Raw genomic sequence first — 24,691 nt, forward strand, 5'->3', positions numbered from 1 at the left:
ATAATATTCCTGATTCAGACCAAAACTTAAAATTAAAAAAAAAACCCTCTAAAAACATTAGGCATAAAAGATTCCAAGGTTTTATGATGTGTTGGGGGTTGTAGGAGTTACCTTTTTTTTTAAGTACCTCTAATTGATAGGCACAGCAATACAGACTGTGAATCATGGTCCCTAATATTATGGAAGAAAGACTATGTTGGATTTTTCATTTATAAAAATCTTACATACAGTTGCTGAGAGTTTATTGTTTTCTTTGTATGTTCCTATGCTAGACACCACATCCTTGAGCTAGCATTCAAATCCTTCTATTTATACATACTACTTCTCCCTCAAACCCAGCCGGCTACACACATATTCAACTTCATCCCATGTTATATCCCAGAAAGGCCTTATTTTTCCCATCAATCCTGTCTCCTTGACATTATCCATATTCATATTACTCTCTTTTCCATGTCTTTACTCATGGTGTTACTATGTCCTGTATTTTTTGGAATGTTCTTCTTCCATCTGATCTACTCACCTCTGTCTTTCATCATCTTCTCTACTGAGCATTCACTTATCTTGTCTTCCTTAAGCACAGAATTTATGCTTTTACAATACTTTACCATATACTTGCTTTTGTTCTCTGGCTATTTCATTTATATATGTTTTATCTACTCAAATAAATTCTAAGTTTCTTGAGGACAGAAATATCTGTTTCATTTGTATTGCCTTCAGAAGTAAGGAAAGTGTTTTGTACAAATTAGATTTCTGATAACTTAGTTGAATGAATGGCTGAAATGTTTTTTTTCTTTTCTGTTCTCAAACCTAATTATTTACGTATGGTCTTCTGTATTGGCTAGAGTAGTAGTACCCGAAACTACTTGTTGAAACTGCTGTATATTGTGAAATTCAATTCTATCCGTGGAAATGTATGCAAATTTCAATTTACTAATTACTTACTAACTTATTAATTTACTATTTCAAATTTTCTAACAGCCTTAGGTCAATTCAGGTACACATTCTCATTCAAAGTTGAGACAAAGGAGGTATATACTAAAATAGAAAAACAATTCATGAACTTCCCAATGATTTCCCTCCTCCTTCTACCAATCTTTAGTCTTACCTTAACTTATAACTCTTTTCATTATTTGGCACTGCTTCACTTGCCCTGATAAAGAATTACATCCATTATTTGGAGAGGTTGGACTTTTCACCAAAGATTTTGAGAAGGGGATATTATCTTTCAAAGTACCAGTCCTTATAAAGTATACACAAAAATAACAGTAATATGCTATGAAAATTACATTCAGTTTTGGTATTTATGAGAGATGAAAAATAAATATTAAAAGGTTGAGCAAATTAGTTTAGAAATTACATTGTGATTGCACAATGTGTCTGGGCCCGACCATTACCAAGTGGAATGGATTGGGAAGACACTGGTATGCAAGAGTAACTTTTGCACAGAACAGCCTGAAACTATATTGGTCATGGAAATCAGTCATTACCAGAAATACTAAAACCTGTCTTCAGACCCCATCCTAAGATACTTCCACTATCATCAGTAATGAGACTGGGATAACATTAAACTGAAATCTGTTCCATTTTATATCTACTTGTTGTCTTATTGCTTGTAGATTGTGGGATAAAGTGGCAAAGGTCAAGAGTATGCTACAGATCTAAAATTGCTTTATTTCAGTAAGGAAATTGATAGCATGTCTTCTATCGTCCTTATGGACAAGATGAAGGAAAGGGAAGTGATTTGATAGGTCACTGGACAATTGTGTACAAAGAGTATTTATTGATGGATTGATATAAGCCCAAAGATGGGTCTCTAGGTATTCTGTAGGAGTTTACTCTTGTCTTGTACTACTTAACATTTTTATCAATTACTTGGATAAAGAGATCAAAGAGGAATTTATGAAAATGGCAGAAGAAATAAAGCTGGATGGGTAATCAATGCATTTAATGACAGGATCATAATTTAAAGGGTCTCCACAGGCCGGTGGGAAAAGGTAAAGTTTATCAGAGACAAAGATAAAATAGAGCATTTAGATCTTCTGTTAAAAGTAATTATACAAATACACTTCAGGTAAAAGTTGGCTCCATAGAATTTCAGGTGAAAAATATTTCAAATTTTAGTTAAATTAATAATGTAACATCCTTTAGAACCACTAGTACAGATCACAAACTATTCACATGTTCCCATTCTCTGTAATTCTTATTTATGTCTTCCCACAAAAGGGTTACATAGTATATGAGAAGTCTTCCTCTAGATCTTTTAATGTTTCATGGGTACTATTATATCATTCAGGTTCTCCCTCTGGTATCACCTCATTCTCACTATATGACTAGCCCACCTCCTTTTCTGATCATACACTTCCCAAGGGATATATTCAGTTCCATTTGTTGAACACACCATCATTAATAACATGGAGCAGTTTCCTTACAACCAGCAAATACTTTGTGCCACCACAATCTTAATTCTTCAGACATTTCTTTATTCAGTCATATAACATCACTGGAACCATATTGGCCCAGAAAATATATACATTTTCTCCCAGGATTAATTTAGGATCATTCATCATGCTAAAAAAAAAAAGGCAATACAGTCTTTGTCCCCATGAACATATACCCACATAAAAGGGGAGTGGAATATGTCATCCCCTGTACTATATCCTAGTCAGGCCAAGTGTAAAGTACCATGTTCAACTTGGGTGCCATATTTTAAGAGGGACAATAACAAATGAGAGCAAAAATACAACCATAACTAGGAAACGTACTATAAATCGCATTAAGAACAGTTGAAGAAATAGTTCAAAGACCAGAGAAACTTAGGTAAATAAAGACTAAGGTGAGATATGATGGATTTGTTCATATTTGCAAGGTTGATGTATAGAAGAAGAAGAGGACATAGGACTATAAATTTAGAGGTGGAACGGACCTCAGAAGTCACAGAGTCTAATCCTATAATTTTGCAGATGAGGAAACTCAAGTAAGGTTCAAGTGGATTGTGTGGAAGACTTCTCAGGTAGCAAGTCGTAGAGATGGGACCTAAACCCAGGTTTTCTCACTCCAAACCTGATGCACTTGCATTATATTGAATCTGATGGAGTTCACTGCAAGGAAGAACTTCAAATTAATTAAGATTGTCTACAAATAGAATAGACTGCCATACAAATGTCACTGCGGCTAGAAATGGTAAAACAGATGGTGTTACTGAAAGTTTTCCTACTTTGGGTGAGTAGTTTGCTTAGGTGGTCTTCCAACTTTAATATTCTTTGAACCTATTCAAAAAAAGTTATGATCTACCCCTTCCAAAAAACTCTTCCCTGGTGATTATTTGAAGGAGCCCTATTGGATATCCTTAGCAAAGGGATGCATTTTTTAAAGAAAAAAATAATGAATCTCAGCAGTGCAATAAAACAATCTATGATCAAATGTTGATATTAATCAATTGGTAACAGGGACCTTTGTCTTTTTTTCCTGTTTCCACTAAAAAATACTACTTATATCTCTAATTTAAGGAAGTCATAATTTCTGGGGATTAGGTAATGCCTCCACTAATATAGATCACAAATCCTTTACAATTTGGTAAGTAGCCTTCCAGAGTTGTTGTGACTGAAAAAATTGTCAGGCTGTGAACAACTTAGGGATGGGCAGAGTTCTTCTAATAGAGTTAATTGAGTTCTTATACAGTAGACACACAGCCTATCACAGTGCTCACACTGGAAGACTTCCTAACTACCAGATCCTGACCATCAATCAATCAATAAACATTTATTACATATCTGCTATATGCTAGGCACCAGTAACCTCTTCAAGGGTCAAAGACTTCTTGTACATCATGATAGGGTATCAGGGCAGACTTTAGGGCAGATATAACATATTATGATAGGATAATACTTTGCTACAAGCAAAACATGAAAATAAATTAATAGATATATGATAGGTTGATAGATGATAGACAGATAGAGACAGACAGACGGACAGATAGATAGATAGATAGAGAGAGAGAGAGAGAGAGAGAGAGAGAGAGAGAGAGAGAGAGAGAGAGATGGATGGATGGATGGATGGATGGATGGATGGATGGATGGATGGATAGATAAAGGCAACAGAAGGGAAATATGGATTTTTATTGTGTCAAGGTATGCTAGTTCATACTGGGTTTTTTTTATTATCGTACTGACAAAACCTGTGAAAATAAAATATTTCTAACATACCAGCACATATTAAAAAAACTTCTAAGTCTAATCAAATGATAATGTACATAAACTTCTTTTAAAAGAAATATTGCAACCCTCTCAGGAAAAATCAGTGATTTGGAAGGCATAATGATGTGGGCATGAACTCATTTCAAGCATGCTTATTACTATAAAGAAATTAGAAATTTATGGATTTGTCAACATACCCAAATGTTCCTAACCCATTTTCTGGCATCACTGCCCATGAGGATGCAGTACTATTACACACACACACACGCACACTGATTGCATTCATTTGGTGTTTTGAAAAATGTTTGCTGCTATCAATTTCACTGCCAACATTTTTAGGATCTATATTGTGCATGATGGGAAAAGTGACCTTTGAAAGAAAATTGTGGGGTCGAAGGGAGAGAAAAATAAAATGACAGACACTTTTTGAAAGAACACTGTTGTCACAATCACACTTGGGCCTTCTGCCTGATTAGCTTTTCTAACCAGAAAGATTTTATTATGTCAATCATTACCCTAGATTAAATCTCAAGACCATGTATAAATTAAATCAAGACAAACCCTACTAGAAGACACATGGTTTCATTTGTGGGATTAAGTAAAAGTAGAAGGGAAATATGGACCTGAAAAAATTGCAGAATTTCTTAAAGTCACATTTCAGAATGAAACTACTTGTGCTGTCTACTTTGAATACATCATGTTGGTTCCCTAATGCAGGCAAAATGTGATAGAGGGACAGCTGAGTTCATATCGTGGTCCCATTCACTGGTTATAAATAGAGGGGACAATGGAGTTCAAACAGAGGCCCTCTACTCTTTACAGCTTCTGCATGAAGAGGTGAGAGGGAGGAAAATTCTCTTTCCCCATCCAGATAATTCCTAAAGAAAAAGGGTACCTTCCTCATCAATAATGGCATAGAATTAGTGAATCCTTCATTATTCACAATACGTAATTGATAAACATATCTTCATCTGAAGTGTAATCACCACTGTTTACCTACTTAACTTTGGCTAAAAATCAAAAGCATCTCTCATCTATGCATGTAGTTTCTCCTTGTTCAGAATTTTTTTTCTAACTAGCAAATCAAAATGTGGCTCATATTTTAACCAATACGGTAACTAGCTTCATATATGCACATCTAGGTAGTGCAGTAGATTCCAGGCACAGCTTTCCCATTCACAAATTCGGAGCAGATTTACTCCTAAAATTACTTTCTGATTCTAGTCTAGGCTTTCAGATATACTCTGGTAAATAAATCAAGAGACCCTTAGTCCTCATGGAAATCTCTTTGTTGAGCTCTGTTTGGCATTCTTTTCACCCATGTGATACAAATGGAAAAAGGTTAGCAACTGTCATACTTGGGTTCATAATTTATGGTCAAATAATAGAAAAACTGGAGGCAACTAGATAGTTCAGACCTGGAGTCAGAAAGACCAGAGTTCAAATCCAGCCTCAGACACTATCAGTGTGACCCTGAAAAAGTCACTTAAATTCTATCAGCTTCAGTCTTCTCAACTGTAAAATAGGAATCGTAAAAGCATCCACCTCTCAGGGCTGTTGTGAGGGTCAAATATGACATTATCTGCAAAATGCTCAGCTCAGTGCTTGGTACATAGTATAGCTTATTCTCTTCCCTTTAGAAAAAAGTTTAGACTATAGAAATTTACAGGATTTTTCTGTGGTTAATGTAGTTGCCCTTTTTTGGAGGAGAGTGAAGTTTAAGTGACTTGCCTAGAGTCACATAGCTAGTGTCTGAGGCTGGATTTGAACTGGAGTCCTCTTGACTCCAAGGCTGGTGCTCTATCCATTGTACCACCTAGCTACCCCTGGTTTTGTAATTGTTCTTAAATAGTTTCATATAGATATACTGATCTCAACTAGATTCTATACATTTCAAGAACAAATACTTATACTTTTCTATCTTTTTATGACATTTGTTATATAGCTAATTCCAATTAGCGTGAATAATGAATCCTATGAAGTAGTTACATGTTTTTGAATACACACTATTTGGAAGTTAGGATTACATAAAATGTGTTAACTTATTCTAGCCCAGTAGAAATATGCAGTGTGAATTTAAGTAATATGACCCCTCTCTTGGGGGATTCATTATCAGCATTGATTTGGGACTCTGAACATAGTGAGCATTCAGAAGTGCTATTGAATGACTAATAAATACAATATGAAATTGAACATTCCCTAGATTCCAGAGTCAATTTGTAGCAGGAGATGCTGCCAAAGATCAATGTGCTTTTCATAGCTGGAAGGATTGGGAGAAGAATAAACTGAAGGCAACAGCAAGAAAAAGTAAATGTGATCTCCTTCCCCTATAATTTGCCACTTGAAATAGCCCTCCTGAGAATACTATCTAGTTTCAAATGTTCCTTTGTGGTCAGCGATCCTTTGTCTTCATCCCAAGAATATATAAATATCTGAAATGTTATTGTCATTGAGTTGTTTCAGTCATGTCCAATCTTCATTTAGGGTTTTCTTGGCAAGGGTACTAGAGTGGTTGTCCATTTCCTTCTCCAGTTCATTTTATAGATGAGGAAACTGAGGCAAACAGGGTTAAATGACTTGCCCAGGGTCACAAAGCTAGTAAGTATCTGAAGCCAGATTTGAACTCAGGAAGATGAGTCTTCCTAACTCAAAGCCCACTGCTCTATCTAGTGTCATGAGGCTGCCATTAACATCTGAAATACAAACCTAAAAATATTCATAGTGTCTTACACTGACAGTCCTCTAGAGTTTACAAACCCTTTTCGCTTACATCACTGTCTTGTTTTGGTCTTTACAACAATACTTTGATTTGAAGAGCACAGATATTGCTTATTCTCATTTTACAAATGAGGAAACTGAGGTTCACCAATGACTAAGTAAAAGAACTAGACCTTGGACCCAAGTCTTCTGAGGCCAAATCCAGTGTTGTTTACTCTATACCTGCAATGCTCCACAGAACTCTTAAAGCATGACTAATACAACTTTATGCTCCTATAGCCCAATTTCAAAATTCTAACTTTTTTAAATTCTACTAAAATTCTAAAGCTATATCCAATGCTTCATTGTGATGTGAAGGTAAAACTAAATCATCAAATGCTGTAACAAGTGATTCATCAACTGGGAAGACTTCACATGTGGGCCTAGTGATAGACTATATATCAGCTATTTGAGGACCAACCCAGCTAAAGTCAGAGAAGTATATCGCCAGGCTGGTCATAGCAGCTCTTGAAAACCAACTGTACAATAATACAGAACATAATAATGGTTATGTTCTATGGTACACATTTAAGAAATCACAGGAAAATAGTTGAAGAAATTACACATGGATTTGTGTGTGCCATAAGAAATAACGAAGAAGATAGTTTCAGAGAAATTTAGGAAGACGCGTGAATAGATGCAAACCAAAGTAAGCAGAACCACGAAAACAATTTATAAAATAACAGCACTGTTAAAATTTTTTTAAAATTTTTAAGATATGATCTTCAACCAGTATCTGATCAATGCAACAACAGTCATGTTTAAGACTAATGATGCAGCATACTACCTACCTCCTGACAGAGGAGTAATGAATTAAACACGTAGAACATTTTTGAATGTGTCAAGGAAGGGAAAGTATTTTGTTTATTGAGCATATTTGCTTCATCTTTTTTTGTATCTGCATATTTGCTTTTATTTTTCCCAGTAGAGGAGGGGGGAAGGGAAAAAGAGAGAAAATAAATGTTTGCTCATTGAAAAAAAGAAAATTTGATTATGAAAGAAAAAAATCATATATCCTTGAAGCACTGAATTACTGATAGTCATTTTTGTTACTATATTGTTATTTGTCATTCAGCAACTGTATTAAATACCTATGGTGTACATAGCAATGAGCTCAGCGCTGAAGGAAATACAAGTTTCAATAAGGAACCATTTAAGTTATCATCAAATGTGGGACACTCTGGAACTAACAGCAGCAATAACTTTTATATAGCACTAGAGTTTGTACAACACTCTCATTGCAATAACCCATTGGGATCATTAGTGGATGCATTATCATCCCCATTTTTATGGATGAGATTTAAGGATATGGGAAGTGACTTGTCTGAAAAGATTCAGTTAACAAATAACAGAGCCAGAACTCCAAATTCAGGTCATCTGACTCTACATCTAAGGTTCTGTACCCTATGTGATGCTACCATTAGCCAGTGGTAGCCAGGCACCCAAAGCCATTTCTCTCGTTAGTCCCTCAAATAAAAATACTCTATTTAGAGAGGAGTGTTTTACTTTATGTGTAAAATAGCCTAAATTCCAAGTTTGCTTTAAATTTTCATAGTATTTAGTTCTACTGGGTCATTTTTCTATAGAAAAGTTATTTCCGGAGTGTGGAAAATCCTATGTGTGGTCCTTAGAGTTTCTAAGCATCATAGTCTATAATTTGTGGTCTTAGAAATTGTCTAGGGGCACTGACAGTTTGAGTACCTTGTTTTCTATGGCTACATAGTCTTTATGTGTCAGAAGTAGGATTTGAAACTAGGTCTTTCTAATGCTAAGGCCAGTCTTCTATCCCCACTATGTTACAAAAATCACTCAAAAAAAAAATAACTGGCAGTTTTCAGAGGAAGAAATTAAAGCTATCTATAGTCAAATGAAAAAAACTGCTCTAAATCACTATTGGTTAGAGAGATGCAAATCAAAATAACTGAGGTATCAAATCACACTTATCAGATTGTCTAACATGACAGAACAGGAAAATGATAAATGATGGAGATGTGGGAGAGTTGGAACACTAATTCATTGTTGGTGGAGCTGTGAGCTGATCCAGTCATTCTGAAAAGCAATTTGAAACTATGCCCAAAGGGCTACAAAAAATGTGCTTTCTCTTTGACCCAGCAAGACTGCTTCTAGGACTGTATCCCCAAGAGATCATAAAAGTGGGAAAGGGTACCACATGTACAAAAAATATTTATAGCAGCTTTTTCTGTGGTGGCCAAGAACTGGAAATTGAGGGAATGCCCATCAATTGGGGAATGGCTGAATAAATTATGGTATATGAATGTAATAGAATATTGTTGTGCCATAAGAAATGATGAACAGGAAGACCTCAGAAAAACCTGGAAAGACTTATATGAACTGATGCTGAGTGAAATGAGCAGAACCTGGAGAATATTATACATAGTAACAGCCACAGTGTGCAAGGACTGTTTCTGATAGACTTAGTCCTTAACAGCAATGCAGAGATCTAAAACATTCACAAAGGACTCTTGAGGCAAAATGTCATCCACATCCAGAGAAAGAACCATGGAATTGGAATGTAGAATGAAGCAGATTATTTTCTCGTGTTATGTTTTGGTTTGGTTTGGTTTTTCTCATGGTTTCTCCCATTCATTTTAATTCTTCTATGCAACATGACTAATGTAAAAATGTGTTTAATAAGAATATGTTTGTAGAACCCACATAAGATTGCATGCCTTCTCAGGGAGGGAGGAGAGAGGGAAGGGGAGAAAATCTAAGACTTATAGAAGTGATTGTAGAAAACTGAAAACAAATATGTTTATAATAAAAAAGATGATTGCACATAAAACTGCAAAAAGAAAGAAAACTGAAAACAAATAGATTAAAGAAAGATTTTTTAAAAATAGCCATACTCAGTTTTATCAGCAACTTTCAACTTAAATTGCCAAGGTTACCAACTCATTTACCCCAAATGTAAAAGCAAACAAATTTTTCCTAAGGGTGAAATATTTTCCCAACTCTTTCACTGTCTCATTTCACAGTATTCTTATCTCTTATTCTTAAGAGCACTCTCCAGAAAAGAATAGAAAGAATCTTAATGGACAAAAACAATACACTCTAAAGCATAGACCTTCAGATTTAACTTTACCAATAACAAACAGGCAATATACTTTTCATGCCCAAATAATGCTAAAGTGTCCCAATAATAAAACCCACTCAGAAGAGAAATAAAAATGTTCTGTTTGCCTGATTATTGCAAAGTTGAAAAAATCACTTAAATCTACATACTGAATGAAAATGTAGTTTGACTGCAAAATACATGTGAGTTCACTCATGCTGCAGACAGACACTGCAGTGAAATTTGCCCAGTTAACAAAAGAGCTGCATATGCTAGACACAGGCACAAACACACCCTCTTCATTACAGTGTTGAAAATTAATTCCTTGCCCAAGAGGCATTCGTGGTCCCACAGTGAAAGCTATGCTTGTTCTCCAGGGAACTTTGAAATTATCTACAGATGCTCTCTCATGAATTAAGCCTATTATTGAATGTTTGCCATTTCTAAATAGAAATCTAGCAAAATCAGGGGCACAGGCTAGGATCTGAACGGGACGATAAATTAGACTGGATTATGCAACGGCAAAACAGGTGGAATAAATTGATGCTTTTGTAGCTTGTGAAGGCATAGTACTTATGTGGGGAGCTACATAATAGAAATTCACACATACCAGCTCCCACCCACACATTTCTGTAGCCATTGTGCCTAACGAATTTGAATTTATGGAGAAACAACATATTCAACATATTTTTGGAAATCAGTGTTTTAATATATGCAAAGAGAAGTAGAAAGAAAGAAAACTGCCACCAGACATTTAAAGATATATGTGTCATCTTATAGCATGTTTGGTACCTTGGTAGTTATGTTGTGCCCCTCCCTCCCCACAACCCCCCAGGGGTGTGCTGGAGAACAATTATTAAAGTTTCAGTGTGAGCATTTACACCTCAGAAATCAGCAAAGCTGCAAATCAGGGCTTGATTTAATGTTTTACTGATTGTCTAGAATTAAGAGAGTGATGGGGGAAAATGTCAATAATGGACATTAAATTTAAAAGCGTTTTGCAAGTGCATTTTTCTTTTCTTTTTCTTTCTTTATTTTTGTTTTTGCTAGTCATTTGTTAAATATTTACTAGCACACTCACCCAGTGTATTATGAAAATTCCCTTTATACTAAGGACAGTACAACATTGGAAAAGTGCTGGATCATAGGGGAAAAATAGCATAGATTTAGAGCTGGAAATAACCTCAGAGGCCATGTGGTTCAATTTAAGTGATTTGTCCATTCATACAACTACTATGTTCTAGAGGTGTGATTTGAATCTAAATGCTCCGATTCCATAGACAATATTCATGTCAGAGCTAAAAGGGAACTCAGAAGCCATCTAGATGAACTTGAAAAAAGAATCCCTTCTATCACATCCCTAACTGAAGGTCATTCAGCCTCTTGAAATCTTCCAGTGTGGAAAAATCCACTTCCTCTCTAGTCAGCCCATTTGTCTTCTGGATAGTTCAAGTTGTGTATTGTTAATATATTTTTTGCTTAATTTGAAGATCTTTCTCGTCCATTAAAAGACCCATGTGACCTGCTTAAATCACATGCAAGCCTAAGTCACATGTGGTGGGAGGAGCTTGCTGAATGGATGGTAAAGGAAGGATGGAACAGGAAGATGTGGAGCTGGAGCAGAGCTGAGAGGAAGTTGATCAGATGAGTCAGAGCTGGGAGGGACAGAGAAAGCAGATAGCTTGGCTGTGAGTAAGAGAAGGGCATTTTGCTTAGGGGACCCTGTTTGTAGAAAGACTTGATACAGTGTATACACTTCTTGGTTACTATGATGGATTTCTTTGTCATTGTGATGGATTTGGCTTTCTGGTGTTGGGATTTGACTTTCTGGTGTCTGAATAAATGTTTTTTTCTGTCTTCTGTGTGGAGAGTCTGTTATACTTTAAGATTCAGAACTACACTGGCATATTTATAGTCACCATTGTTGCTGTGAATATTGCCTTGGAAATACAAATTGCTAAGATTTTCCTTATATCAAAAGGAAATCTGCCTCTCTGTACCTTGCACCCCTGACCATTAGGTCTGCCCAGTGGGATCAAACAGAATAAGTCAAATTTTTCTTCTACATGACAATGCTTCAAATATTTGAAGTCAGCTAATTTGTCTCTGCCTGAATCCTCAGGATAAATAACACTAGTTCTTTCAGCCAATATTTATATTGCTCGATCTTAAGGCCCATTGCCATACTGGCTTCCTTCCTCAGTATTCTCTTTTGTTTATCAATTTCCATAGTAAAAATATTCTATCCACCTTAATGCTAGATCAATGCCTTCAAACTGGATTCATCCAGGGTTCTTTTACAATAGAAACATAACCCAAATTGTCTCTGTACATAAGTGTGTATCCTATCTGTAAGTTAAACCACACAGTAAAGATATTACATTAGTTCATTCAAACAAGAATTATTTGTACTCAAATATAAGAAATGATATCCAAGATCCAATATGTCTATACAACTTTGCACTGATTTTATGGAAAACTGAAGACATGAATCACCTTACAGGTGGTAAAACCTAATAGGTTGATTATGCCTATACATGCACAATGAGTATGAGAAAATTTTGGACCTGACAGTCCAAGGACTACCTTACTATATTTTTGCCATGTGGAATATGATCTGCTGGTCACATATAATTCTACTATATGTGTATCAATACAGCACAAGTAAAAATTTTCATTAGTTTCACAGGTCAGAATTACATGCAAGTAGCATTGGAAGATGTAGAAATAGATAAATTATATTCATCAATAATAAAAATAACAATAGTCAACATTTATGTAGTACTTACACATGTGAAACAGGTGGATGGGGTTCTGGGTATGGAATCAGGAAGACTCATTTCTCTGAGTTTAAGTCTGACCTCAGACACTTACTAGCTACATTACCCTGGGCAAGTCACTTAACCCTCTTTACCTCCATTTCCTCATCTATAAAATGAGTTGGAGAAGGAAATGGCAAACCACTCCGGTATCTTTGCTGAGAAAGTCCCAAATGGAGCAACAAAGAGTCAGAAATGACTGAAAAACAACTGAACACAACAATACACAAACTTAAAAGTTTGCAACGCTCTTTCATACTTTATTTCATATGAATCCTCACAAAAACCCTATGAGGTAGATCTTATTATTATCCCCATTTCACAGATAAGGAAAATGAGGCAAAGATGAGCTATGTGAATTGTCCAAGGAAGGCAATGTCTGTATTTTGACATATTAGTGGAACAAATTAGACATCAGAAGGGCACCATGATTCAGACCAAAGTTGACAGATTGATTAATCCCATGATCATGAGACTAGAAGTGATTTTTAACATTTTAACTTTTAATTCTGAAAGAAATAGCATAAATGTCTTATTTTTAATGCTGAACCAGACATGGAAAAGAGACCTACGCTCACCAAAAGTGTTTGACATGAAGGCTGTCCAATGAAGACTCCAAATTGGAAAGGAATTTCTCATACTGTGGCTGGTAAGACCTTTCCCAATGTTTGGGTTCACAGACAATAAATGGGAAACATTTTCAATCACCCCAAATTTCTTCTTGAAACAAAACCCATCTTTTTCAAAAGAATATTCTTCCAATGATGCTATTTAGCTAAAATTCATGAACTACCAGAATCTCTGAGGAATCAAAATCTCAGGTCACTCAAAGGACAGGGGGGAGACACATTCTCTCCTTAAAGAAGCTATAGCATATCACCATTGACAAAATACAATACAAAAAGTTGTGCAAAAGATAACCTCAGAGAAATAAAACTGGGGAAAAAGAGCTAGTCATATAGCAAGAGGGATTGACAATCCATGTGCTACATTGGTATCAATACAATGCCAAGATCTAGACAATGGCCCTAGAACATTGAGTAGAAACCAATGGAGGATTTATGGAGAGGCATGGACAAACAAGAGTCATACACACTGAAAAGATGCACATTTGCCATTGGAGGGAGTACCTGTACCTTTTAGGTCATAGTGACGTCTTAGAGTCTTTCAGTTTCTAAACAAGTTCCATCTCCAACATCCTATATAATATCAAATGAGTAAGATTAAGGCTATGATAAGATATGCTTTAGTGTGCTGTGAGTCTGGAACTATTCAAGGTATGTCATTTGCAAAAGGATAGCCACAGTGACTGACTGTATATCTTAAGATGCTGAATAAGCTCTCAGTTGATGATAGACAGCTAAATGGCACAGAGGATAGGGTTCTGGACCTGGAGTCAGGAAGACCTGAGTTCATGTTAGCCCTAGACACTTACTAGCTGTATGACACTAAGCAAGTCACTTAACCTCTATTTGCCTCAGTTTTCTCATCTTTAAAACGAGGACAATAGTAGTACCTATCTCCTAGGTTTGTTGTGAGGATCCAATGAGATAATGGTTGTAAAGTGTTTAGCACAGTGCCTGGCCACATAGTAAGTACTATATAAATGCTAGCTATTATTTTATTATTGGGAGTTAAATAATTACTGGATAGTGATATAAAAGAAAGTGATCATATAGAGAAGAAATATATCAAATCTATACCCATATGCAATGAAATTGCAATGACTTATGAGCCTTGAAAACTAGTGTCAGTGAACATACCTTGCTTTTTAGTTTTCAGCCTTAATGTTCTATAAGATTTTGAGTCTCAAATTTTTCTCCTTCTCTTCCCACACTCTTCCCCAAAACAGCAAGCAATCTGATATGTTATCTGATATAAGGTATAACTTACATACCTTTGACCCAGACATCCCATTGCTAGGCATATGCCCCAATGAGGTCAAAGATAGAAAGAGAGGTCTTATATTCATCACAATACTTGGTATAAGACCTTTAGTATAGTGTAGTCCCAATCAGCACAAAATATGAATCCTGTGTAGTAGTCACATTATTTCAATTTGCACTATATGTTTCCATTGGGCTGGTACCAATTACCATATTTTGCATATAATTATAACTTCAAATACTGAGGATTTGAATAATGTGATCACTTCCTGAGATTTGTTCTTCACACTAATAGGGATCTGGCTGAACTTGCAAAGAACTGAAACCAAAGTAGATGCCTATCACTTGGGGGAAAGCTACACAATATTATACATTAATATAATAGAATATCGCAGTGTTATAAGAAACAGTAAATATGAAGAATGTAGAGAAGTATAGGAACATGTATACAAACTGATGCAAAGTAATATAAGAAGAACCAAGAAAACAATATACATAATGACTACAACAATGTAAATTAAAAGAAAAAAATGAAACTGAACATGGTATAATTATCATTACCAAGCTTGACCTGTATAAAAGATGAGAAGATATGCCTTCCTGTTTTCATTGCAGAGATGTAGGATATTACATAGACCAAAGGTTCTTTACACTTATTTTGTTAGGGACCCCTTTGGCAGTTTGGTGAATCCCATGGACCCCTTTTAAGAATAATGGTTTGTTGCCTAAATTGATACTTACAGGACATGGCAAATTTAATTTAGAAGTTTGGTGAACTGTATTACCCCTTTTCAGAATAATGGTTTTTTGCCTAAATTGATCATTGCAGGACATGGTAAATTTAATTCAGAAGTTAGAGGAAAAAATTTGCTTTTTTTTCCACCAAAGTTCAAGGTTAAGAACCTCTGATGTAGACTGTCAGGCCCAGGTCCTCTCTCTCTCTCTCTCTCTCTCTCTCTCTCTCTCTCTCTCTCTCTCTCTCTCTCTCCCCTTTGTTACAAGGGTGGAGGAGAGATTCATTTTGAAGTGACAGTGATATAAAAAAAGATGTCAACTTTTTAAAGAAAACTACAACCTTGTCAGATGATAACAATGGTAAGGCACATGATGGGAAGAGACCCCTGAAGATGGTTTGCTTCAATTGGAGCCAAGAGGTCATGGAGCCATGAAACCAGCTACAGAGAGCAGCAAGACTTTCAGCAAGTGCCATCAACCAAAGCACTGGAAATTTTGTATAAAATCAAAGTAGAAGAAAGTTCTAGTTGCACGTTTGTCTTTTAGCTCTATGAGTACAAACAAGAAGAAATCCCACCACCAGCAGCATCTTCAGGAGAAGTTAACAACTTCTCATGATAAACGATGCATCATTATGAGGAGAGCTAAAATCTCAAGCATACTGACAGCTCATTTGTTCATTTATATTCCTTTCAGGAAAGATGTCCAGGAATGGAGGAGTAGGGGTGGGGAAAGGAAGGAGAGAGAAGAATTTTCTTTGAAGTCTCCAAGACTTCAGTTTAAAACGAGGAAAATTTGTAAACCTTAAGTGGTATCCCTGGGAAAAAAATTTGCTTTGAAAAAATGTCAGATCTGAAATAATAGCAATGGTTTCAGGAAGAGACTGAGACACTTGCAAACTAATTAGAAAAATGTTTCTACTCTGCCAGACTCTTCTGTAACTGCCAAGAGCCCCCTCTCTGCAAAGGCACAAGGAAAACACAATTTTAAATAGAATTTTAAATTTTAATCAAGTTGTTACTAGGCAAAGTATCTTTTAATGTAAAAAGAATAGAACTTAATTCATATTCTCCTATTATTTCTGAGTTCCTTCTCCAACTTGTCTCCAGACAAGCGTTCCTACAGCTAACAAAACCAGCAACAGCGCCACCTCGAGGCCTGTCGATCAAGCTATATTTATTATAGTTCACACAGGGCTCTGGGAGGTGTTCCAAAAGAAATAGAAAAAGGGTCTCTGTCTTTCAGGAGCCTATAAATGAAGAATAATGATAGATGCATAATACATAGCCGTATGAAATCTACTATTGGGAAATACATGGAGAGAAGTTATTTATTTTGTGCTTAACACTATGCCTACCAACATATAATGTCTGACCTTTCTATAAGAAAGGCAATCGCTGCATTCTGAAACGAAAATACCACCATCTATGAAGAAGATATGTGTCCTGAAGGCACATGCTTCACTAACTAGTGTTCTATTTCTGTCTACACCACTGGTTTCTCTGGAATTCCCTCCATAATATGTCCTCCTTTCCCCCACCCCCAAAAATCCTTTATTTTTAGAAGTTAGATCCAAATTTAATCTCCTTCCCTCCCCCCATCATAGCTTCTGTTGTCATTGAATTTATTTTCTGGTATATAAATATTATTCCCAATGACCTCTACCAATGTAATGGCTACTGACTTTTAATCACCGATATGGTGAACCTTCAGCAGTAATGGAAAAACTCCTTCAGCCTTCAGGCATTCTACTACAATAACAAAAGAAGAGAATGATCCAAAATTTCTCCTATCTATTCCAAATGGGTAAACAAATAAGAAAGAATATCAATAATGTAGAAGCATTCTGCTTTGCTCACAACCACTGGACATGAGGCTCGTAATAGACACTAATACATGAATCTCATTTGGTCATCTCAAAGTTACTTTGGGAGAATTCAACACCTACTGAATACTAAGTTATTCCTCCTGTGAACAGGTAATTAATCAAAATGTTGGAGACAATTTATAATAATCAAGTTTCTAACACTAAAATGAAAATTAATACATATTAGCAAAATGCTTTCCATCTCTTCCAGGTAAATACCGTCAAAATGGAGTCCTGAAAGGAGTTAAATTGTGTATAATGACATAATCCCTAGTCAAAATACATATATTGCCAGTGTGAAATCTCCAGAATTATCACTTTTTATGTGCTCACTAAGAAGGTTAGCAGATGCATGCAACAAGACCAGATACACATTATGTATTATTAATGATACTGGGATTTCCCCACATAAAATCAAACAAGAGTTTATATAAAGCATATCACTTTACCCACCTATGACTTAGTAGAAAAGTCCATTTATAGCCACTTCACTTATTAGCCTGGTATCCCCAGGTGGTTCCCCAATCCAAATATTAACCAGGCTTAGACCTGCTTAGATCCCGAGAACAGACAAAATCAGGGTGACATGACCTTAGACCAAACAAAGACTTAAATACAAACTTTCTTTTTAATATGTCAAGAAATTTATGCCCAACCAAGCTTAGATTTCTATTCACAAAGTTGATATTTTTATCACAGGTGAGGCTCCCCCTGAGAGGCAAGGTGGCATAGTGAATTGAATCCTGGACCTAGAGGCAAAAAGACTTGGGCTTTCATTCCATCTAAGTCATTTATGTGACTTTCAGCAATGTCTCAATTCATCTATAAAATAAGAGAGGATGGCCTTAATGACTTCTAAAGCTCCTTCTAGCTCTGGATAAATCCATGATACTTTTTCAGTTTCCATGATCCTTTCAAATTTCATGCTCCTTTTTTAAGTTTACTTGGATATTTCGTTAAAAGCATTTCATTTAGTGGTAAAGTTTTAAAAGACAATTTTAGGTGTTCAACTCATATCTAGAACACTATATATGGGGAGCAATCAGTCTAAAAGCACCCATAAATTGATTTGTGATAGGTTGAAATGATGGATGAATTTAAAATTGCCTTGAATAGAAACCTGAAGATTTGCCCCATTATACCCAGGCAACTGATCATGTGAATTTTCATCCTGTACTGCCCCCATATCATGAGTCTGATGTATAGTATCTAACCTTGCTTAATGGACTTGGGCCACCATGTGAAAGAATGAACTGTTTTCTGTAGGCCCTAGGAAAAAGACAATTGACTTTTTTTTTAATCAGGCAGTACTCATCTTCCCTCACTTTCCTTCCATGCAAACAGCTCAGGTTGAACTACTTTGGTTCACTCATGTGACAGTTTGACCAGATTTTGACATCAATGTTAAGGCTCAGAGCCATAACCTGTACTTCGTAAAGAGGTATTTCATCCAAGGAAATAACATTGGCGGGAGTGAGGCAAACATTTTTCCCAATGCAATTGCTGTGAAGACTGCTCCAAAATTGTTGTCCAACAACCTGTTGTGTAACTTAAATTCATCCAGGGTCCCATCACAGTGACACAAGTCTCCTGGACCACCTGCACCTCCAGCCTCTGTGGTAGTAATATAATAATGATCAAGAGGCTTAGCTATTCTTATCCAACACAATTCCAAGGGACTCATAATAGAAATGCCATCCAAATCCAGAGAAAGAACTATGGATTCTGAATGCAGATTAAAGCATACTATTACTCACTTTATTTTTTTCATGGCTTTGTGTGTGTGAGGGGGAGGTGTCTGTCTTCTTTCACAATATGACTAAAATGGAAATCTATTTTGCATGAATGTGCATATGTAACCTATAGCAAATTGCTTACCATCTCAGGTGGGAAATAACTTGGAACTCAAAATTTTTAAAAATGAATGTTAAAAATTGTTCTTACATGTTTAGAAAAAATAAAATATTATTAAAAATCATTTTTAAAAATAAAATTAATAAAAATGTGAAACCTGAAAAGAATAATATATTTATATCATGCTTTAAGGCTTGTGAAATGTTTTGCCTATATTATCTTGAGGGCAGCTAAGTGATACAGTAGATGGAGTGTCAGACCTGGAATCAGGAAGTTCAAATTGCTTCCTGAGTTCAAATCTGGTCTCAGATACTCAATAGCTGTGTAACCCTGGACAAATCACTTAACCCAGTTTGCCTTAGTTTCCTCATCTAGAAAATGAGCTGCAGAAGGAAATATCAAGTCCCTCCAGTATCTTTGCCAAGAAAACCCGAAATGGGATCACAAAGAGTCAGACATGACTGAAAATGAAAACAGCAAAAACAAAAATGTTATCTTGGTTGATCCTAACAACAATCCTGTGAGGTAAATGTTATTATAACCATTCCCATTTTAAAAATGAGGAAACTAAGGCACATAAAAGTTAAATGATGTCTGAGATTACATAGCTTTTAAGTGTCTAAGAGAACGTTTGAATTTAGGTCTTCCTGACTCCAAATCCAACATTCTATGCACTGTGTCACTTAGTGAGAAATGAATGCTATTGGCTACCTCTCTCCTGGCATAAAGGTCTCCATTGTCAAACTGTCCTCTGTCACTAATTGAACTGTTCTGTTTCGTGTTTTACAAGGGGGAAAATGCAGTTGTGCCTCTATTCAGACTGGAAGATTTCTGCTTATAGGTAACGATTTCTTAGAGAGATGTGGCGTCACTTTATCACTGTTAGCCAAAGAGAGGTAAGGATTTCAATCACTAGCTAATGACTACAATAAACAGCAATTGTTCTCTAAAAAAAAAAGTCTTACTTGCCAGTCCTTCACATAATTGCACCTGAAGGAGAGGTACAAGCATCACCTTTTAGGGAATCTGCCAAAAAACACAAATCATCACTACTTGGAAATCATGAGAATGTCAACCCTAAACCTTGAATTTTGTCACACATTTTTAAAGAGAACCTACTTTCTAAAAAAATCTGTGTGGGATGTATATGTTTGTGTGCATTTGTGATAAGAAGAAAGGGATGAACGATGAAGATCAAGGTTTTTACCTTGCTAACAAATTGTTGGCATTTAGGGCACATTTTCAAGCAGTAAAGCTGAAGAAATCACAGGATGAATAATTGTTGCAACTACCTTAATAGTTAGAGGAGAAAATGAGGGAGGGCAGATAGATGAAGAAGACAAAGGAAGGGGAACATAAATATATGTATATATGCGCATGTATGTGTATGTATATGTGTATATATTCACTAAACATACACTAAACACACATATACATGTATGTTTGTGTATATGTGCACACATATGTAACATTCCTCCATTCATTATAAACAAGAAGATATCTCACCTAAAACATTCTGCTTATACTAAAAAATTTTAATTTGAGAGTTCATAGTTTTGTTTTATCTTTTTATTTAATATTTAGTTTTGTTTTGTTGTGGCAGAAGGAATATCTGTCATATAGGTTAGTCTTTTTTTTTTTTTCATGTAAGGCAGGGAAACTGGATCCCAGTCTTGACTGGTCCAGAGGGCTAAGACCAGAGCCATTGGCATGACTTCTTGGTCCCTTAGGACATAAAAGGCCCATCCATGAAAATCAGTGCCCTTCAGATATGGCAGATGTCCCACTACCATGCAAGTCACCACACCCAACATACTCTGCTGACCAGACAAGTTTCCTATAGTGATAAAGGGAAACATAAACTAGTGCTAAATCTCTCCTTGCCATCCTATGGCTAAGTAAACTTCCTTTGTTAACTATTAGATGGTATAGGAGTATCTCATTTCTGTCCAATTCAAATCTTATGCATCAGAACATCCTAAATCAAACCCAGCCTAAAATGTGTACACATTTAGATTTAGATATGCATTCAATAAAATTAAATTCCACAAACATTTGTTAAGCAAATATATTATACATAATGAAGGCACTGTGCTATTCCCTAGGAATGCAAAGAAAAGAAATTCTAAGTTCCTCTACTCAATGAGCTTATATTCTAATACTCAATTCAGCCTGTAAACAGATAAGTAAACACAATATTACTTGAAGCAGAAGGGAATATCAACAGTTAGGTGGCTCCTGTGCTGAAGTTCTTAGGAAGCTAAAACACAGAAATGAGAGTCAAATAATTCGCACCGGGGAGATAGCCTGAACAAAACACAAAGGCAGAAAATAGAATAATAATGTGTTACTGGGGAGGTGCAAAAAGACCAGTTTGACTGGAACATAGAGTTCTGGGGGAAAGAAAAAAATGTGAAATTTTTATGGAAAGAAATCTTAGACCCAGACTGTGTAGGATGAACAGTTTGTATTTTATCTTAGGAGATATGGAGCCAATGATGGTTCTTGAAAGGGGAAATTGATACAGTTGACTGGTACTTTAGTTCAATTACTTTTACAGCAGTGTGAAGAATGGCGTGAAGAAGGAAAAGATGAGGGGCAGGATTATCACTTAGGAAAACTGAAAGTCTAGGAAAGAACTGATAAAGGACTAAATTCAAGTGATAGCTATATGAGTATTGAAAAGGAGGCATAGACAAGAGATGCTAGGGATGGAGAACCGATAAGATTTGGAGATTGATCATTATGCAAGACAGGAAGAGTGAGGAGCATTATAAATATGTTAAAATTTTTATATGTGTACATATGTATGTAGAGAAAGTATACTATATACTAGGAATATAGCATCAGTTATCATTTCTTTGGCATAGGAACAACTTAGGACATCTAGGAAATACTTCTTTCTCTCCAGCTCCCACCAATAACATCTACCTTCCTTTTCACCAGTGAGATAAACCAGGAAGGCTAAACAGGTTCAAAAACATCAGTCTACAACAAAAAGTAAGAATAAACCTTTCTCACTACCTTTAAATTTCTGAAGGTAAGCAGCACATTTTAGAAATTCCCTGGAGAATATCATGATGATAGAATGACAGCATTTTGTACTTCCGTACATTTTTTTTCTGTTCACCTGAGTTGGATATCTGCTCATCAGTCCAGGATTTAATAAAATCGAATAGAAGTGGGAAAAAATGGGGATGAAGAAAGACTAACAGGCTTCTCCCTAAAACTTCCAAGCAATATTCATTTTTCACTCACTATTTTTCCGAAGTTCATGTTGCCAGCTTTATAGCCAGAGGGTAGATAACCTTGCTGACTTTACCATGAGGTTTATGGAAGTGTATAAATAAGTGTTCACTGAGGATGACAATTAATCAAGAGATGATGATTCGTCCCAAGGTGCCCTTATGTGTCTGATTAAGTAAAAAAGATTTCTGATATCAGTGTTAGATGTCTTTGGTCATGTATAAACTAGGTAATGGTCATAGGACAAATAAGATGACATATTAGACAATTTTTCCAGTCTCCAATAACTCTCAAGAAAGAAAAAAACTCCAAAAGAGAAATTATGTGCCAGATGGAGAGCAATTTGCAGCTGAATTCACAGAAGAAAAAAGAGAGAACTACAACAAAGTAAAAGCCTTATGAATTAGCACTGAAAAATGTTAATCCTTAAAGGGGTATCCATTTACCTCTCCCCTGCCAACAACATCCATACTTCTGGCAAAGACATACAAACTGACCCAAGGGCTTATATCTACAGCCCATGTTGGGAGTATCTCCTCTCTTGCTGCCAGAGCTTTGTGGCCACATGTCAGACCCTACTTACCCCTCACTCCCCACCCTATAGAAAAATGGCAGATTGATTCTGCCTAGGCACTGCAAGGATTAGGGAAGGAAAGTCTGCTGCCTTCTGCTTCAGGATACCTTTGTGTTAGAGACTACTAAGACTGTAGAGACTATATACACTCCCCTACCCTAATGTAAACATGTAAAAATCAGCTAAAGCTGACTTCATTCAATCAGAGACAGAAAGGAAAAGATTCAAAGAGAATGAGGGAGATAGAAGGAGAGGTACAATGTTTGTGGCTATGCTGGTTTGAAAGAAAACGAATTAAAACCTAGCTGGGTTCAATTCTATCCATATCAGAGGCTACTTAGGTTAGGAATCTAAGCCAATGCACTCTCAATCACCTAATATGAACTAGTGAGACCACTTTGCAGCTTATCCTGAAGGATAACCACCAGGAATAGGGTAGGAGTGAAGTAAAGAGGAATGGGGAATATAAAAAAAGAAAAAAGCCAAAATACCAAATAATTCAAGAGGAAGAAAACTCAATAAAAAGAGCACAAGCAAATACATCAAGAAAACCCTAAGACTAGAAAAGAGACTGAGTATTAAAAAACCAAAGAGAATATAAAGCTACCTTAATAAATATTATAATTCAAAGGAAAGTGAAACAATACCTCATAAAACATAGAATCCTGTGAACTCTCAAGAGAGCATGGAAGAGCAAGAAATATCAAAATGATTCAAATAAATTAATTCTATTAGAAAAAGTTATGAATGAATACTCAAATACTTATATGGATCTGTAAAATCATCTCTTTGGGAATTCTTTCCAATGAGGTAGATTGCAGTTCATTAATGCCTTCTTATCCTGGGTGATGTTTATCCATATTCATCCAAAAAAAAATGCTACAGGAGGTCCAATGTGCTTGAGGTCTCCTTCACTTTCTTCTGACGTGGAGAGGGGATCATAAAGCACTCTGCCTGCCTACCCTATTAACCCTGGCAACATGACAAACCATCTTTTCTTTGTCACATTGTTACTTCATTAAATATTAGTCATAATTTAGACCCTTGAATAAATAATGTTTTTTGAAAACTTGATTTAAAAAAATTAATCCACAGTACAGAATATCTGTGAAGAGAGAGAATAACAAATACAAATATGTTGAAAAGGAGAAAAATCAAACAGAACAGAACATACACAATCTTTATAAAAGTTAAAGTGTTGACCTTAATGACAGTATTTTCAGACACAATTTAAGGATCATTGGTCTTCAAGAAAAACATGACAAATCAAAAAACTTGAACACTATAACTCAAGAAATAATACAACAAAACTGCCCAGAATTTCTGAATACAGAAAACAAAGCATCAATTTAAAGAATCTTCAGATCAACTCCTCCTACACAGCTCCCACCCACCAAAAAGAAAAAAAAAAAACCCAACTACACATCAGACTCTGAGAGAGATAGTGGTTAAATTTAGCAATTCCAGTAACAAAAGAAAAATCCATAAGTGGTCAGGAAAAAAGTCATCCAAATAGAAAGTAAAGGAAAATCAAATAACACAAAGCCTACACGCTCACTAGGAACGGTAGAAAGGAATGGAATAATATATTCTGAAAAGCAAAGAAACATGAAGTGAAGCCCCAAATGACAAACTTTGAAAATATTAGCTTAATCATCAATGAAAAAGGTAGACTTTGAACAAGAGA

General features: G+C 35.8%; 1 protein-coding gene across 2 annotated transcripts in view; it reads right to left on the reverse strand.

Annotated features, from left to right (window-relative positions):
• The window catches only part of TAFA2 (TAFA chemokine like family member 2), a 544,567-nt gene that overhangs the window by 281,334 nt on the left and 238,542 nt on the right, over positions 1 to 24,691 (reverse strand). The gene's annotated exons all lie outside the window — the stretch shown is intronic.

Source organism: Notamacropus eugenii, chromosome 3, assembly GCF_028372415.1.
Source record: "Notamacropus eugenii isolate mMacEug1 chromosome 3, mMacEug1.pri_v2, whole genome shotgun sequence".
NCBI classification, from domain to species: Eukaryota; Metazoa; Chordata; class Mammalia; order Diprotodontia; family Macropodidae; genus Notamacropus; species Notamacropus eugenii.